We start from the raw sequence: 18104 nt of genomic DNA on the forward strand, positions 1-18104 counted from the left end.
TTTAGTTTTTAATTGTGTTACTTTCATGTTTTATGTGTTCACTTCAGTAGTATTAAGTAAATTCTCATCATTGTAAAACTGATTTCTAAATTTTTTTTATCTTCCAAAACGGAAACTCTTTTTACATTTAACAGCAACAACAGAACTCCATGTCCCCTCCCTCCATTTCCTAGTAATCACTGTTGTGCTTTGCTTCTACGCATCTGAGTACTTTAGAGATACCTCATATAGATGAAATTATACAGTGTGTGTAGTTTGTGACTTGGGACTTCAGAGAGACATTTACAGCAGCATTATCTACAACAGTCCAAAGGCAGGAGCAACCCAAACGGTACTCAGATGACAGACATGGAGTTCTGTTGTTGCTGTTAAATGTAAGAAGAGTTTCCATTTTGGAAGATAAAAAAAATTTAGAAATCAGTTTTACAATGATGAGAATTTACTTAATACTACTGAAGTGAACACATAAAACATGAAAGTAACACAAAGTCTGACTTATGTGACTCAGCAGAGTGTTACCTACTCAGAATTTGCCCATGTGGTGGCATGTAGCAGGATCTCCTCTTTAAGGCCAAATAATACTCCTTTGAATGGACAGCTCACACTTTGCCTGTCTGTCATCTGAGTACCGATTGGGTTGCTCCTGCCTTTGGACTGTTGTAGATAATGCTGCCGTAAATGTCTCTCTGAAGTCCCAAGTTTAATTCCATTGGATGGATCCCCAAAAGCAGGGTTGCCAGACTGTTGTGTGATTCTCTTCTTAGGAGCCACTATGCCATTTTCCATAGTGGCTATACCGTCTTACAGTTCTGCCGTCTGTACAGGGATGTCTGTTTGTCCACATCTTCATCAATACTCATTATTCTCTATTTTATTTTGCTATCAGCCATATTCATTAGTATGCGGTATTATCTTATTGTTTTATCTGTATTGCTGTAATAAGTAGTGTTGAGACTTTTTATATAATGTTGACCATGTGTATGCCATCTCTGGTGAAAATGCCTATTCAGCTATTTTGCCTATTAAAAAAAATTCGGTTATTACATTTTGTTGTTAAGTTGTAAGGGTTTTGGATATTTATACCTTATATTTTTGTAAGTATTTTTTCCTATTCCACAAGAGTAGAATCCACAGGATTCCGTTTTTACTCTTGATTGATGCACTTTGAGCCTTTAAGCTTGATATAGTTCACTTGCTGATTTTTGCTATACTTTTGCTGTCATATCTAAAAATAATTGTCAAATCCAATAGTATTAAGCTTTTCGCCTAAGTTTTCTTCTATTGAGTTTTATAGTGTTGGGTCTTACTTAAGGTGTTTCTATTTTGAATTAAAGTTTGTATCTTGTGTAAGATAAGGGTCCAACTATTGCATGTAGACATTTAGTTTTCGCAGTGCCGTTTGTCGAAGAGACTTTTTTTTCTCCACCAACTTGTCTTGACCTCCTCATCCAATGATCCTTTGATCATGCATTTCAGGCTACTTTATTTTATTGGCTTCTACGTTAGTTATAATGGCAGTACTATACTACATACTGCATTTTGAAATCAGGAAATGTAGGACCTCAGACTTTGTCTTCTTCCAGATTGGCTGTCAGAGTCTATGAGATTCAAAATGACTTTTAGGATAGATTTTTCTATTTCTGTAAAAATGTCATTGTGATTTTAGTAGGGGTTCTATTGAATTTGTAAACTGCTAGGGTACTATTGATATCTGAACAATATTTAATCTCCAAATCCATGACCTAATCCATGTGTCTTTTAAAATTATTTTCAGAAATATTTTGTAGTTTTCAGTGTGCTTGAATGTCATTTAAGTTTTTAAGAGACTGGATGAATATTAGTAAAGCCATTCTAACTTGTCAGAAATAGATCATTAAGGAGCAAAAAATATACCATTCAAGCCCATATTTAAAAGAAAAGATAGAACATAAGGGCCTAAGATGAAAGCAAGTATCCTTTTTCCAAGCTCAAGGAGCCAGTCTTTATGGTTTTGGTATCATTTGCCACATAATTTCTTTGCATGTGTAAGCAAGTGTATCAATTTTACATTCATGGTGTACCATGTATTGTGCAACTTGGAGCTCTTTATATATGGGGTTGGTCTTCTTAATATATGTCTCATTTTTAAAAATGAAGGTATGGGGCCGGGGAGATGGCTCAGTGGAATAAGCGCTTCCCTGGCAAGCACAAGGGCCTGAGTTCAATCCCCAGTTCTGCCAAAAAAAAAAAAAAAAAGAAGGTATAATTGACAAATCAAAAGTATACATATTTCCAGTATGTATATCTCATTTTTAATGACTGTAAAATATTTCACTGTACATAGCTGCCCTAAACCATTTGAGCAGCCTCTTCTTGATAGTTCCCATATTCAGCCTGTGGTAACTGTTGGCCACTCAGTCATGTTCCTAGAATCTGAACTCAAAAATATTAATCTTAGTCAAATCTGCCATCATGGTAAAACAGAGCAGGAATGACACCAGGGCTTTTTGTGTTTTGTTTAGAACAAATTCTTTGAAAGAGACAGTCTTTTTGTGTCTGATCTTGAATCACCCAGTAAAGCAATTAGTGTTAACACCTAATTACTTTAGACAATTACAGAATTGGGTGGAGAGGACACACTAAATAGCATCAGCTCTTTTTTTATTTTTTTCATTTCCTTTTTGATGACTGTGGAAGGACTTTATTTTGCCTGGGTTTCAACCTGGACCTAGGTCAAAAGTGTAGTAACTCACAGAATTAGAATCCAGCAAAGATCTTTCTTCACCTCTTGTTTGGCTCTTGTAGTGTCATAAATATTTGTGTAGCTCTATGAATAACTTCCCCAAATTTAGCAAACAGACAGGAATCACCAAGGAGAAAAATGCTGCTTGTTGCAGTTGCTGTTATTTTTATTTTTACTGACTTTTTTAACTTTCTTCAGCGAAAAGAGTTAATTGTGAATTCACCCACCAGGACCTGTGTACTCTTGGAGCATGCCCACTAGCTTGCATAGCTTGCCTTTCCCCGTGCCCTGCTATAAAAGTCTAGGCATTAGCTTTACAGTGTTTTGTACAGGGAAGGTAGTTTTGAAATGCGTATTAATAGTAGAACAACCTTTGTTTTTCTGAGAACAGATCCTTCAGGTTTTTACTTTCTCAAGACTCCGCCTTTGTGTGCTTCCTCACTTTTGGAAATTGCATCAGTCTGTAGTTCTTCCAGGCCATCTGGAATTTCTGGAAGTCACTTAGAGCAACAACATTATCAGAACAGAGTCCTGATGCCTTAAGCATCTCCCCAGAGCTTGACAGTCCAGTCCTGTTGACTGATACTGGCATTCAGATGTGCTCACTGACCTCTGAGCTATGCATAGTTATATTCTAGTAGTTTGTTACTGTTTCATAAAAATGCGTTGCTTTTTTCCTGTGGACATTTGCTTCTAAAATGATGATTACTTTGTCTCACTGGGACAGTTAATCATTTGTAGTTCTCCAATCCGCTGATTTCCTTTCTAAATGTCTTCTGTGAATATTTGAAATGGAAGGCATAGCCAGAAGTAATTATTCTTATCTTATAGGACTAATATCAACATTCAGAATAAAATTGCTTTCAGTTCCTTGATAAGATCATTGTGTAAGACCATCAGTTATGGTGTATATCTAGATGTTCCCCAAAGCCGCTTGTGCGCCCACGTGGGCTCTGGCAGCTGACTGGGTCATGGGGTGCGGTGCTTATCAGTATGGATAAGTTCACAGATGTGTTTATAGCCAGTTGTGATTTGGGAGGTAAAGCTCCCCTGGAGGAGGTGGCCACTGGACGTGTGGCCGGAAGGGACCATCTCCTTCTATCGTCCTTGATCTGTCTGCATCCTGCTGCCAAGACGTGAGCAAGCCTCCTTTGCCTTGTTGCCTTGCCGGGGAGCCGGCTGGCTGTGGCCTAGCACCACTGCGAACTGTGAAGCAGAGTAAACCTGTCCTCCTTAGAGTGTGGCTGTCGGATATTGTGCCTTGGCAATGAGGAAGTACCTGAGACAGTGCTCTTCCAAATTCATGGGATCATCGTCTTCATTTTGTTCTCTGAACAGAGTGGTGACTCTTCCTGACTGATAAAGAAGACCACATGCATTTCTGTCATTAAAGATAGAACTTCAGGAGCATGTACTGGAGAACATTGTTGGAAATCAACTTTAAAGTTGCTGCAGCCAGACATTCAGTGGCCAAGTAAGTAGGATTTAATATGAATTATATATACTTTCTTAAAACATCTGAAAGTGAAGTTTTGAAAATTGTACTGAATTCACTTCTATAAAAATATACATTTTAATTTCATTACATATTAAAGATATACCAAGTAACACATAGCATTCATTCAGGAGCAAACTTATTCTGGGGTGTGTCTGTGTTACTTTCAGGATTTTTAAAAATTTATCTTTTTGGTACATTTTAGATATACATAGTCACCACATGGGATTTGGACCTGTACATAATATATTGTGAGTCTTCTTTTGTTCCCCTTTCCCTTTATTCCTTTCAACCCCACCTCCCCGCCTCATTTATGAAAGCTTTGTTTCCGTTTTTTCCTTCTAATCTTTTCCCTTCCTTCCCTTTCCCCCTCCTTAGTTCCCTTACCCTTTGAATGTTTTCTTCCTATATCACAGTATCTAAGGATCATTTTGATCTTTATTTATGTGTTCAGTTTCTTGCACCAGATAAACCATGTGATAATTGAACATGTGTGTCCGATTTATTTCACTTAAGAGTATGGTCTCAAGGTGCATCCATTTGTCTAAAAATGTCTCCACTTTATCCTTCTTTATGGTAGAGAAGCACTCCATTGTATAACACAGCCGCATCTTCTTTATCCATTCATCAGTTGACGGGCATTTGGGCTGCTTCCAAGATTTAGCTGTTACAAATTGGGCTGCTATAAACATGGGTGTACAGATATTACTGTGCTATGATGCTTTTAATTCTTACAGAGAGATACAAAGGAAGGGAATGACTAGGTCAAATGGAACCAGTTTTAGGTTTTTGAGGGATCTCCAACTGATTTCTACAGTGGTTGCACTAGTCTACTGTACAGTCCCTCCAGCATTTGTTATTGGTTGATTTCTCTCTCTCTCTCTCTCTCTCTCTCTCTCTCTCTCTCTCTCTCTGTGTTTTTTTTTTTTTTTTTTTTTTTTTTGGTACTGTAGTACAGGGTCTACAGGATCTCGCTCGCTACATAGATCAGAATCATAGTGATCTGCCTGTGTTCGGCCTCCCAAGAGCTGGGATTAGAGGTATGCGCCACCATGCCCAGTCTCAGTCACCCGGGGTGGGGGGAGGGTGGGGGTCTGGCACAGCATGATGGGGATCAGACCCTGGCTGCTGCTTCTGCCTAAGCAGGCGACTTAATTTGCTGAGCTATTTGGCCGGCCTTTGATTTTGTGATAAAAGCCATTCTGTATGGAGTTAGATGGAATCTCAGCATTGTTTTAACAACCAGTGATGTTGAACATTATTTTGCAGATTTATTTGCCATTTCTACTTCATCTGGGATATAGCTCTTCACATCATATGTTCATTTTTGAATTGGTTCTTTAATTTTTTTTTAATTTTATTTATTTATTTTTTTGTGGAACCAGGTATTGAACTCAGGCCCTTGTGCTTGCCAGACAAGCGCTTATTCTACTTAGCTATCTCCCTGGCCCTGGTTCTTTAACTTTAGAGGGTCTGATACATATATTTAAGATATTAGTCCTTTGAGGAACAGCTTGCAATTTTTTTTCTACTCTGTAAGTTATCTCTTCACTCTGTTGATGATTTCTTTTGCTATGTAAAGTGTTTTTTAAATACATGAGATCCCAGTTAATTCTTTGTCATATTTCCTGTGTAACTGGAGTTTCCTTCAAAACATCTTTATATCTTCAAGAGTTTTCCTTAATCTATCTTCCAACAGATTTAGTGCTTCTGGTTTTTAGTGTTTTTTTTTTTGTGTGTTGTTTTTTTGGTGGAACCAGGGATTGAACTTAGGCCCTTGCACTTACCAGGGAAGAGCTTATTCCACTGAACCATCTCCCCGGCCCCAGTGTTTCTGTTTTAATTTATTTTAATTTTTTTTTTTCTTTTGCCTTTTGAGATAGGGTTTCACTATGCAATTTAAGCTGGCCTGGAAAGCTCAACAATTCTCCTTCCTCAGCCTCTTCACTGCTGGGATTAGCAGTATGTGCCACCAAGCTTCACCCCGTGTATTTGTTTTAATATTTATATCTGTAATCCATTTGATTTTAGTTTAGTACAAAGTGAGAGAAGGCCAGCCAGATAGCTCAGTGGATTAAAGTATCTGCTTAGGCAGACAAAGGGACTGGGGGTTCACCCCCAGCTTGCAGTGCTGGCTCCACCTGTGGGGCGCACTGAGACTGTGAATGCGATTGGATGTGGTAGCACACATCTGTAATCCCAGTGCTTGGGAGGCTGAAAAGCAGGAAGGATCACTATGAGTCAGATCTGTGTAGTGAGACCCTGTAGATCCTATACTAAAAAAAAAAAAAAAAAAAAAAGGTGAGAGACATGGGTTTAGTCTTTGGCATATGGAAAGCCTGTTTTTCTAGCACCATCTATTGAAGCGGTTTTCTTCCAGTGGAGATGTTTGGCATCTTTGTCAAAGATAGGGTGGCTGAGTGTGTTTGGAGTTGTTTCTGCATCTTCTCACCTGTTCCGCTTATCCTCAGGTCTGTTTATTTTTGCCAGTACCATGATGTTTTTATCACCATAGCTTTGTAGTGTAATTTCAAGCCAGGGACTGTGATGCCCCTGCCTTGCCTTCTTTTTTCTTTTTGGTACCAGACATCAAACTCAGGACCTTGTGTGCCAGGCGCGTGCTTATGCTGCTGAGCCATTTCCTCAGCCCTTGTCTTGTCTTTTTGCCTGAACTGCCTTTGCTATTCTAGGACTCTTCTGGTTACACATAAATTTTAGGATTGTTTTCTCTGGTTCTGTGAGAAATGCTATTGGTATTTTGATTGTGATTGCATTAAATCTGTATAACAATTTTGGAAGTAAGGCTGTTTTCACTGTATTGGTTTTTCCTACCCAAGAACAAGGGAATCTTGCTTTTCCTCCACCTTGCTTTGCTTTGTCATGTGTGTGTGTGTGTGTGTGTGTATGTGTGTGTATGTGTGTGTATGTGTCTGTCTGTCTGTCTGTCTCTCTTTGTCTGTCTCTCTCACTTTCTCTGTCTGTCTGTCTCTCTCCCTCTCCCTCTTCCCCTCCCTCTCTCCCTACATCCCTCTGGCTGTCTTTTCTTTCTTTCTTTCTTTCTTTCTTTCTTTCTTTCTTTCTTTCTTTCTTTCAGTTTTTTTCTTCAGTTTTTTTGAGGATGCTTATGAAAGTTCTACCATGTAGGAAGGTTGAGAAAGACTTGACTAATGTGTGTCTCTGGGAGTGAGTTTTAAAGGCTGGCACAGCAGTCACATTTTTACTCATAGATGTTCTCATGAGGGCTGGGCAGTTCTGCTTGAAGAGCAATCTAGTGTCCACTAGAGCCACGGAACACATGAAACAAGGCAGGAGTAGAGGCCAGATGTCCTCTTGGCTGTCTCATCGCTATGCTTCGACTTCAGGGTTGTATTACCATCTTTCCATGAGTCTCATTTGAAGATTTATTATATAAGTTTCTCAAGTAGAATTTTTATGAAGGGCAGGGTGTTTCTTTGCAAAAGAGTTCTAGTTCTCACAGTGTGGCACCCGTCTTGAGCCCTGTGGTTTCTGAGCGTTTTCTCTCCCTCATCAGGGACAGGGCTTGTTAGGAGAAGCCTGAGCAGAGGTGTGGTGCATCCCCAGTGCAAAGCTCAGCACGTTCCCCAAAATGAGCCCCTCTGAGCAGCCACTGTTGAGAGACTGGGGCTGGAGTAAACAGTTTACCACACTGTAATTTGAAGCCCAGGAAACACCGTGTACTGAGCTTACCATAGCTTTTTTGTACATTTGTAATGGCAAATGGTGGCTGTGTCCATGTGTGTTCAGGAGGATCTGAGGCAACAGTAGGAGTGCCAGGGTTCTCGGGTGCTTGTATATTAAGACTGCCAGTCAGTTTTTTTATCTTTATGACCAGTTCACAGTTAGACCACTGGCTGAGGAGATGCCTGCATACTTAGGAAACAAAATCATGAGTGGATGAGATCAGTGACCAAGGAAATTGTGAAGGGGAATCAGATCAGTATTGCGAATGTCAGAGGCCTTGCAGTGACCTAACTGCATATGCTATGTGGTAGTTTTCATGCAAGTGGTTAGGCTGGAACACCAAATCTTTCGCATTCTCCAGAGTATGCAGGAAAGCTTCATTTTTAAATGCCCGTTTCTACACAGCCCCTCAAGCTTTCAGAAAATTTCCCACAATTTATAGATAAGCTGACAAGCTACAGAGCTTTTGATTTAGTGATGACAACTGCCCTGTAGAGATTAAGCCAGCCTCATTCCAGGAATTTGCTCTGCTGATACACACAGGAATGCCAGAGAAAGGAATCTGGTCAGCATCTTTCCACCAAACAGTAGTTAACAAATATGAGCTCTCCCTCTAACTTGTTAATATAGTTTGCATTGTCTTTTATAGTGTCCACTTGAGGCATCAGAAACATTTACTGGGCCCTGGGCACTAGACAGCACACCTCAGCTCCTTTACCCCTCATACATGCATACGAGCAGTTTCTCAGCTCTGAAAAGGGTTTTGCACTGGGGATGAGCTGGTGTAATTCTTTAATTAGTGGGTGAGAACTACATGAGCCATCCATTCATTTTCCTTTTTGCCTTTGCTCTTTGGAAACTCCCATCAAAGTTTTGGCTCTCATCTTCCCTCAGATTTCTTCCTGTTCTATCCCGTGGGTCTCCCCCATCTCTGGGTTGTCTTTCATTCTGTGATGGAGGTTTGGTCTCACTGGGTTTTAATCATAGACTCATTTCACTTTTTTACGAAGAGCAGGTGGTGAGGAGAATGTAACTTTTCCTCTTCAGGTGATTAAGGTGGGGGTCAGGAAGTTCAAGTGTCTCCCTGACATCAGGTCCATGAAAGAAGCGGTAGAGCTGGGATATTTGAAGCCTGGTCAGAGTTGTTTGAAGCCTGGTCAGAGCTCTGTGTCTGCCTTGTCACATTGGTGTCAGTGTCACTACCCAACTGCACAGCCCAGCTGTCAGCCTGGGCAGGAGAGGGCTTCCTAGTGGTTACCAGAACGAGGCTCAGCTTAACCAAGAGACTCTGTTCCACTTGGTGTTTTATTTTGTCCTCTCACAATTGTATTAAAGTAACTTGGCATAAAAATAGAAGAACATAAAAAGAGAAAAGTAATTTGTGAGTTTTAAATTTATTTTCAGTAAACAGCAAAATGAAAAGCCTTCTGGGTAAGTCCTCCCCTCCCCTCTCCTTTTCTTTCTCTTTTCTTGCTTTCCCGTTTAGGGAACTAGATTGTCATTTCCCATGCGTGCTGGTAGCCCTTGTTCTTCACAGAAGCCTTAGAGGAAATACAGATTGTGCCTGGTGGGCAGTCAGATGTCTTGGTAAACTGGAATTATAACCCTTGAGCCAGACAAGATGAGACAGGACTCCTAGTAGCCCCTTCTCTGGGATCACGTCTTATTCTTGTGATGAGGCTAGCAGGTGCCATCAACCCAGAGTGTTTGCAGTTTATCTTCTCTATTCATAGTGAACTTTGAAAATTATTTTAATTGTGAGGAAAAGAAGCCCTAGCAGCAAGTTTCTTTTTTAGCCAATATGTTGGATATCATTAGTGTCTTCCTCATGGAAGATGCCAAGAGGCTTGCCTGCTTGTGTGGGGAGGAGGTCTTAAATCTTGTGGATTTTAACTTCAGTCGTGGTGGTGGAGGATGTTTTAAGATGCAGCCTCCTTCACAGTCATTCGTGAGATTGACTGTAGGAGGTTATCCCAGTTGGGTCATGCACAGCCGAGCTCCCTGTACAAGTCTTGCCATGTATGAGGGTTCCTTTCCAGGCACTACTGGCCTTATTCTCAAACTCTTTCTGAAGGAGTTGCTAGGCAATTTAGGAAAGTTGCATTCTTTACATGTTTGTTAAAGAACAAAACTTGGTCTCTTAGACAAGTGAGCTCTTTGAGTTGACAAAGCTGGCCATTGAGTTGGGGCTTCTTATGTTTTTGTAACCTCCAGATTTAAATTTGTCTTTATGCAGTCTTTGGAGTAGATCATGTGTCGGCAGTGAAGACAGGAACCCAAAGGGGAAAAATGATTTGCATTTCTTTTGACTACAGCTTAAATCTGTTTATTGACTTAACTCCCAGCCTAGCAACAGATCAGCAGCCAGGAGCACAGTGCTGGCAAGGCTGTGATTTCTTTGGTGGGGTGCTCCAGTGACACTTTTGGTTTGGCTCTTCTCCCAGATGATCGAGACTAGATGTCCTGGCTTCCAGACTCTGGTTTCTGTCACGTGAACAGCACAAACTTCCTTACTCCTGAAATGTGTTACAATGGCTTTAGGGATTTATGACTTAAACCCATGTTTAAAGTACTGAGTCTTGACACACCACAGTTGCCAGTGTTTTAGGGTTGACAATCCTGAAGTGCCCTTATTTGCTCTGAGTAGGAAGGGTGGGGGTTATTTCTGACAGGAATCTATTAGGTTTGGAGAAAGGTGGTTAATTATGTGCTGCTGGGGTCCTGGTCTGATTGGAGAGTGTTCATGAGATGCACCAGGGCTCCTCCCTCCCTGAAGAAGTAGGGACGCACAGGGTCTGGTCTGGGGTTCCAGTTGGCACGCCTGTGCTACGCTGGTGTCAGCAGACATGGTATTGAGTGCTTTCAGGGTGCAAGTGGCCTTTCCTGATGTCTAGAGCATGCTTCTCCTACTGATGAGTGGATTCGGTCATTGTTTTTTTCATTAGAAAAGATACTGGGTTGAGAGCATTGGCTGTGTGGTGAATGTCTAGGAGCCACCCCAAAAGTGCCCTGTGGGAACAGTGTGCAGAATGGGTTGTCACTCACTGCACACACTCCCTGGGAAACACCATTTCTGTTTCCTGATGGAGAGGATGTTGAAACTTTTGGGAAAACATAATTCCTTTTCAAACATTTCTTCTGTACCCTTCAGGCTACATCCCATGCTCTAGATGGTATTTGACATTTAGAGTACTTGGGAAATGAAACCAAACAAGAAGAATGTGAGAACGAAGAGAGATGGCCAAGGAAAGAAATGATTCTTTTCTTTCACATATTTTTTGGATAAGAGACTTTAGGTTCACATTGTTGTTGCAACCCAAGTTGCTTATTGAGGCCCTCTGAAAAGCTGCAAGATGTGAGATGCGTTAAAGCTCGGGAGCAGTATGTGTGGCAGCGAGAATGGGGGTCCCTAACAGTCTTTCTCTCCAAAGCTGCCCTTTTCTGTTAGCGCGTGTGTGCAGTGTGTCCTCCCCGCACATGCCCGAAACAGGCCCTCACTCTTCCCCTCCTGCTTTCCCTCACCTGTCCGTTGAGAGCAGTCTGCCCCTTGCTTCCTGTTATCCATCTTTTATTTTGTTCTTTATTGATGCTTTGGGTTTCCCATATGAGGGAATCTGTGCAATATTTAAGTTTGTGTGTCTCATTTATTTTGTATCATATTATTTTCCCCTGTCCTTCCTCTTTCTTTCGGTGCTAGAAATGGAACCCAGGCCCTTACGCTTGCTTGTCAGGTGCTCTACTCCAGCCCTTTATTTTGAGACAGAATCTTGCTAAGTTGCCTGGGCTGCCCTTGAGCTAGTGGTCCTCCTGCCTCAGCTGCCTGAGTGGCTAAGATTAGAACACATTATGTAGGCCCTTTCTTACCCCTCTTTTTATGTCTATGACATGGTTTCCACTTTGTCAGAAATTCCAGAGATGGGTCATAGAATTGGGAAACAACAGACATGGTCCCCACTGCACTTTGTGAATACTGTATGTACAAAAAGTCTCAGCTTTTAACAGGTGACTCAGCTTTTAAAATGGTGGCTAGATGCAATTCACTGTTTCTCTCCCTTTCCCCCTCCCTCCCTCTACGGTCACTCTCTCCCCTTCTTGCTCTCTAGTTCTGTCTCTCCCCCTCTCTCCTTTTCTTCCCCCAGCTCCTCTGCCCTTCTCCCTCTTTCCTTTTATATCTAGGCTGTTGTTTCCTTTATCTACTCTGGTTAGGGGGGTACTTGGTCACTTAGCGATTAGGTCCCTCGCTGTAGACTTACCATTTCATAAATGTGTCAAAAGCTTCTGATGAACTGATTGAAATGTTCTGTGTATCAGTGTAAATTATTTTGTCGTTGCAACCTTCAGCTTGTTTACATGTGTTAGATACTGAGAACAGTCTTTACCTATTGCATGCATTGTGACTTGGCATTACCAAAGGAAGAGTGTTAGAAAGGGTTTTCTTGCGGGCTAGAAGCCGTTTTCCCATTTGAAAAATCATCCTAATCGTCATCCTCTACATTCCCTAAAATGTGACCTTATTTTTTGACTGTTGCTACATTGAGAGTCTTGTTTGTTTTGCTAAAGAGCAGTACAAATGACTCTGACTTCAGCTAAGCCACAGATGGGTTGAGTTTCTTATTCTTTGCTAAGAGAAATGCACCTGCTCCAGAATCTTAAGTAGCTTTTTAATTGCTTCCTTGTGCACAGCATAGCAATAGTCATCTGTAATGCTAGAGATGGGCTGTTTTGGACGTCCCAGCGGTGACTTCTTCCTCTGCAGTGGTGCCAGGAGCTGAGATTAGAAGTGTTCTGGTTGAGGGCCCAGCTGTCATGGTGGGATTAGTCCTTTCCTTCAGGTTGATCTGATTAAAAGGAGGCCAAGATGTGGAAACAGAGGCCTGTGGTTTTAGGCTCTGCGCCTTCCCTCTCTCTCAGACAAAAGTCCCAGCTCCCCTGCTCCCTAATGGCCCCTACTAGGCAGGGACATCCCTGAGTCGTGGCTCCTTTGTCTCCGCCTCCTAACAGTGTGCCAGGTGTGCTGAGGAGGGCCAGGCATCGACAGCTGAGTGTGTTTCACACTTTCTCGGGCAGAGCATTCACTGGATGTGAGGAATTGGGAACCACTCGGAAGGTGGTATCAGTAGGTGTGTTTCTAATGGTGCTTACTTGATGTGAGCTGAAAAGTCAAGCAGCAGCTAGTTTGGACTGAAGCGTCTCACGCTGGGGAAGTTGCAAGTGCCCTGAAGATGAAATCAGCTATGAGCTACTGACAGTGCCACAGAACTTGTCGGCTGCCTGCAGAGTACTTGGTGATCCAGTTGGCTTCACATGTTCTGGTGGTTGTGAGAAGCAGGTCGACAGACAGCTGTGGGAAGGACACCCAGTCACTCATGCCTGGACCATCTGCTCACTTAGGCATGCATGCTTTTGCATTCCGCAAACATTCATTGAGACTATAATGTGTGTCAGGGACCAAATAAAATTTAGTCTCTGCTTTTAGGATCTATGATCCAGTAAAGGAAAGCAGAATTTGAAATGTTTGCCCATCCCTGGAAACCCCAAGGCCCTGAAGCCAGTATTACTGGAGTGGTGTCTTGAATGCTGAGTGGAAGATGAGCAGAGAAATGAGGGCACTAGCCTCGGCTGGCGCAGGGCCTACTGCTCAGGTCCCATGATGGCACGTGTGTGTGGGTAATGAGGCCAGGACTGCGGCCGTGTTCAGGGTGTTGGGGGATGCTGCTAGAAAACCAGGCATGCCAGGCCACTGTGCAGCCCACAGCCTCTGGTCTCTACAGCCCCTCCCTCAGCTTGGCCACCCCTGGGACGCCAGTGTCCTACCTCTCCCTCCACTGCACACCTCCTCTTTCTGCTTAGGATTATCTTGGACATCTTGCATGGCTCGTCCCACTTTGTCCATCAGGTTTCAGAAAATGTCACCCATTGGGAGAGGCCCTCCCTGATCACACTGTCCAAAGTCACTCTTTGGCTTATCTAGAGGAATATGTGGGTCAGGGAAGCCCTGGTGACGATCATGCACCTGACTTGGTGCATGAGGAAAGAATGGTTTTTACATGTTCAGTGGTTAGTAATGTGAGGTAGTTACATGAGACGCACAATCTGGATCCATGGTGGAGTTGTATTGGAACTCTGGGACACACATGTTTGCAAGTGTATGGGGCTGTTTCACAGCACAGTGGCAGACGGAGTGCTTGCTGTGGAGGCTTGCTGGCCCACAGAGCCTAGAATATTTGCATTTTGCCCCTTGTGGAAGGGATTTGCCAACCCCTGGGCTGGGGAGTCGTGGGACAAGAGCAGAAACCAAACGAAGGTCCTGGCCTCAAGGTTGGAGAGGGTGGTGGCTGACGCCAGCTGGCCTGAACAAGCAGGTCCCCTAGCCTCTGCCACACTCCCTGCCCCTTCCAACCAGACAGATCTGTTGCTTCTCAGCAGATCAGGTCTCTCGTGCTGATTGGCCGCCTCCCTCCCAGTGTCCCCTGAAGTCTGAGCTGTGACATGGGGATGGTGGAGTGAGGTGACAGGTGTGCGTGTGCCGTGCACCATGTGCAAGGTGGCTGCTGGAGTTGCTCTTCCCCGTGTGTGCTAGAGCAAGTTGGAGGCCAGCACCTTCACGTTCTTTCATTTATAGAACTGTTGGCATGTGTTGTGTTGTGTTGTGTTGTGTTGTGTTGTGTTGTGTTCTGTTGTGTTGTATTTTGAGACAGGCTGACTTTCAACTCTCAGGGATCTTCCTGCCTTTGCCTGCCAAGGGCTACAGTTACAGGTGAATGCCACCATGTCTGGCTTGGCATTTGAGTTTTTTAAAAATTAAGTTTATTGGTGTACTTTAGGTATACACAATGTTGACATTCATTATAGGGAATTTTTACCTGTCTGTGATGTAATTTGATTCTTTTTTTCCCGCTTCCCTCTCCCTCCTTTCTATCCTTATTATCCTCCTTATTTACAAAAGCTTGGTTTCTACTTTTTCTCCTTTTCTCATTGTTCTCTCCCCCTTCCTAATTGCCTTTCCCATTCGATTTTTTTTTTCCCCATTTGATTTTCAAGACATGAAAAATGCTTTGGATTGATTTGTAGATCTTAACATTGTTTCCCTGGTCTTCCCCAATACAACCAAGTTATAATATAACTTGAATTTATGTGAACCAGCTTATAAATGCCCAAGTGAAGTTATCAGTGCTCTTATTTATTTTCCAGATATGTATGTTGGCTGTATTCCTCTGCATGACTTACTGAGTGAGGCATGCCGTGGGCATTTTCACAGTGTGTGGGAGTACAGGAAATTTGTTTGTTTTAAAAATAAACAAACAAAAAAGATAACATACATGTCTGTGACAGAACTAACCACTCCTCACATTTAGCAGATTTCTCTCATCCTTTTTACCTGGTCATATGTGTGAATTTTTCTTACAGAAATTGGGCACTGCATACCTACTTTTTATTTTATATAACTGTCATTAAATAGTCCTTTATAGAGGGCTTCTTGGTGGTTTGCTATTATAGAGATACTTTGAAAATTTTTGTGAAAGCATCTTTAATAGTGTCTTTGAAGATTTCTGAAATACTAGTATAGAAATACTAGGTCAGAATATGTGACTATTTTAAGGTTTTCATAAATTGCCCTTCAGAAATGCTGAACCAGGCTCAGCTTCCACCAGTAGTGGCTGTGCCTATGTGCGCTGAGTGTGCTCAGCGTTGGTACTGTCGGTGTGAAGACCATTAGGATGGAGGATGAGAGGAGCGTTAGATGTTTTGGAGCATGGAAAATGGCCTGTGGAGTAAAGTGTAGGGTGTTTTTAAAGGAATGGGAAGAATGGAAAAGTGGAGCTAAAATCCAGTGGTGCTCGGGGAGCCACGGCAGACTGTGAGCTGGTGGCGGAGTGCCGGGGCTCTGCCCTGGGAAGAAGGCCGTGTTCAGCAGTCTGTGTCGTGCTGCCCATTCCTGCGGCAGCCTGGCCCTCCTCTTCATGTTTCACTCACACGGTTCCTCTGCCTGAGTGCCCTGCCTTCCACTGCTCTCAGAACTCAGTCTATCCTTAAGGGACCCTCTCCATACTCTCCCCTAGGTACGCCTGTCCTTTTGTTCACCTAGTACTCAGTGGTAGGCCATGTCATATGACCTTCATTAAAATGATTTAATGTACCACTGTCTTGCATCAGAATATAGGCTTATAGTGACCCAGTTCTGTATTACTAAATGTCTACTGTCACATGTGGGACATGGTAGGTGTTGATATACATTTGCCATAGGAATCCCAAACACTGCATGAACCTTATACTTATATGATCTTCTACAAGTACACCCTTGGCCGAGAGATCTGTGCTCCAGCAGGATGAGTTGTCTGCTCAATCTCTGTTCCAGAGTCAGTTGGAGCATCGTGCAAGGCTCTGAGAGGGAAACCCTGCTCCTACTTTTCCTTCCTTCCCCATCCCAGAGATTTTCAGGTGCTGACTTTCAGAGAACACCCCTCTCCTGCCTCTTCTTTCTAGTGAGCAGAGGGCTTGCCTCCAGAAGTGTTTGCAAATCATAGTTGTTTACCCATAATGTTAACTGTGAAGTCAAGAAATTGGTGACAATTTTAAAATTGGGTTTCAGAAGATGCCATATATTGATATGCTGAATTTTAATTCTAAAACTTAAGGACAAAAACAGAACAAAAACTTCAGTGTTAACTGTCATTAAATGTTGACACACTTCTAGTGCCTTCTATGTGCACACTTTTAAGTGCATAGATACTGTATGAATTCACTGCTTAGAAGCATACAATCTAATAGGTAAAATGTAGGATCCTCTAAACTTTCAACCCCACTCCCTATATTTTAAGATTTTTTTGAAGTGGCACCCTTTTAAAAATGAGATTATATATTAAAGTCCAGTATTCGTTCCTTAAATATGTACCTGGATCCCGTGTTCTATCTTGTGATGGAGCAGGGTTAGCAATATGTTAGCGGCCCCATGAAATAGCCAAAGATTAATAGGATCATTTGGAATAGTGTAAACTGCAGTGAAGAATATCACACAATTTAAAAAGGTAGCGAATACATATGGAAAGAGCACGACTGCAGCTACGCGTGCGGGGTGGCCTTTCTGAGGCAGTGCAGAGGCCTTGATGATGAGGCTTACTCGGCCACCTGAGATGTGGGGTCAGGAACAGAGCACTGTCACGTGAAGGTCCTGAGGCAGGAGCCAGCCTGTTTGAAGCGCAGTGACTTATCAGAGGAATGCGGCCTAGCAAGGCTGAAGGAGGGCCGGAGTACAGGCTTTGGAGGGCTCTCGCATAGCCTTAGAGTGGCGAGGAATACCCACAGGAGAACTGTATAGCATAAGATTGATGCGTGCTTGGTGTGGTTGTGCACAGCTGTAATCTTAGCACTCAGATGGCTGAGGCAGAAGCTATTGCTGAAAGTTCTAGACCAGCCTGGGCTAGAGGTTCAGGCTGGCCCTAACTCTGACCCAAAATACAAAAAAGCAGAAACAAAAGATGGATACTTAATATTACAATACACAAAGTAGGTGGAAACAGGGCTGTTGGGGTTGAAGCTTGAAGAAAAACCCAAACAAGCATGTACTGAATGATAGGAGTGTGGGGTACCTTTTGCCTAATGGTTGGGATATATGATGCCTTGGGCGTTTTTAACAGGTTAACTCTGGCCTGAAGACAACATAGCCAGAGCCTTCTTACCTCCACCTTATCCTCCATCTTTGACTCCAGAGAGGTCTTTCTATGTCTACCATAGCTTCTAGCCTTGGCTTTAAATTCCACCCTAGAAGTACCACAGCTCTTATCCTATTTCAAGGTAGCAACTCTGAAGTCAGATCAAAAGTAGACCTGGGCCTCCAGCTCCCTGCTTATTATCTCGTCTCTTGGTGTAGGCTTAGCCTTGTAGTGAGGACACACTGTGGTTTATCAGTGATTGTCAGTATGGTAACATTAAACAAATCACTGGTGCTGACCTGTGGTCTGGGAAACACTTAGCATTCTCCAGCAAGGCCACTTGTCCATGTACTAAAAATGAGAGCAATCTCTCTCTCTCTCTCTCTCTCTCTCTCTCTCTCTCTCTCTCTCTCTCTCTCTCTCTCCACCCCTTTCGTTTGTTAAAAGAGCAAGGGAGGCCTGTTTCTGACCCTTCCTTGTGGGATCCTTTGAGACTCATGAGCCACTTTATGTAGCCTGACTCCCTGAGGTTCCT

At 42.7% G+C, this 18104-nt stretch overlaps 1 protein-coding gene across 1 annotated transcript in view; it reads left to right on the forward strand.

The window, feature by feature from the left end:
• The window catches only part of Daam1 (dishevelled associated activator of morphogenesis 1), a 176541-nt gene that overhangs the window by 56797 nt on the left and 101640 nt on the right, over nt 1-18104 (forward strand). Inside the window, exon 2 of the mRNA XM_023703187.1 lies at nt 4061-4196. The gene's annotated coding sequence lies outside the window, so the exon portion shown is untranslated. The remainder of the gene's footprint in view (nt 1-4060; nt 4197-18104) is intronic.

This window comes from Octodon degus, unplaced genomic scaffold, assembly GCF_000260255.1.
Source record: "Octodon degus isolate 3935 unplaced genomic scaffold, OctDeg1.0 scaffold00007, whole genome shotgun sequence".
In the NCBI taxonomy this organism is placed as follows: Eukaryota; Metazoa; Chordata; class Mammalia; order Rodentia; family Octodontidae; genus Octodon; species Octodon degus.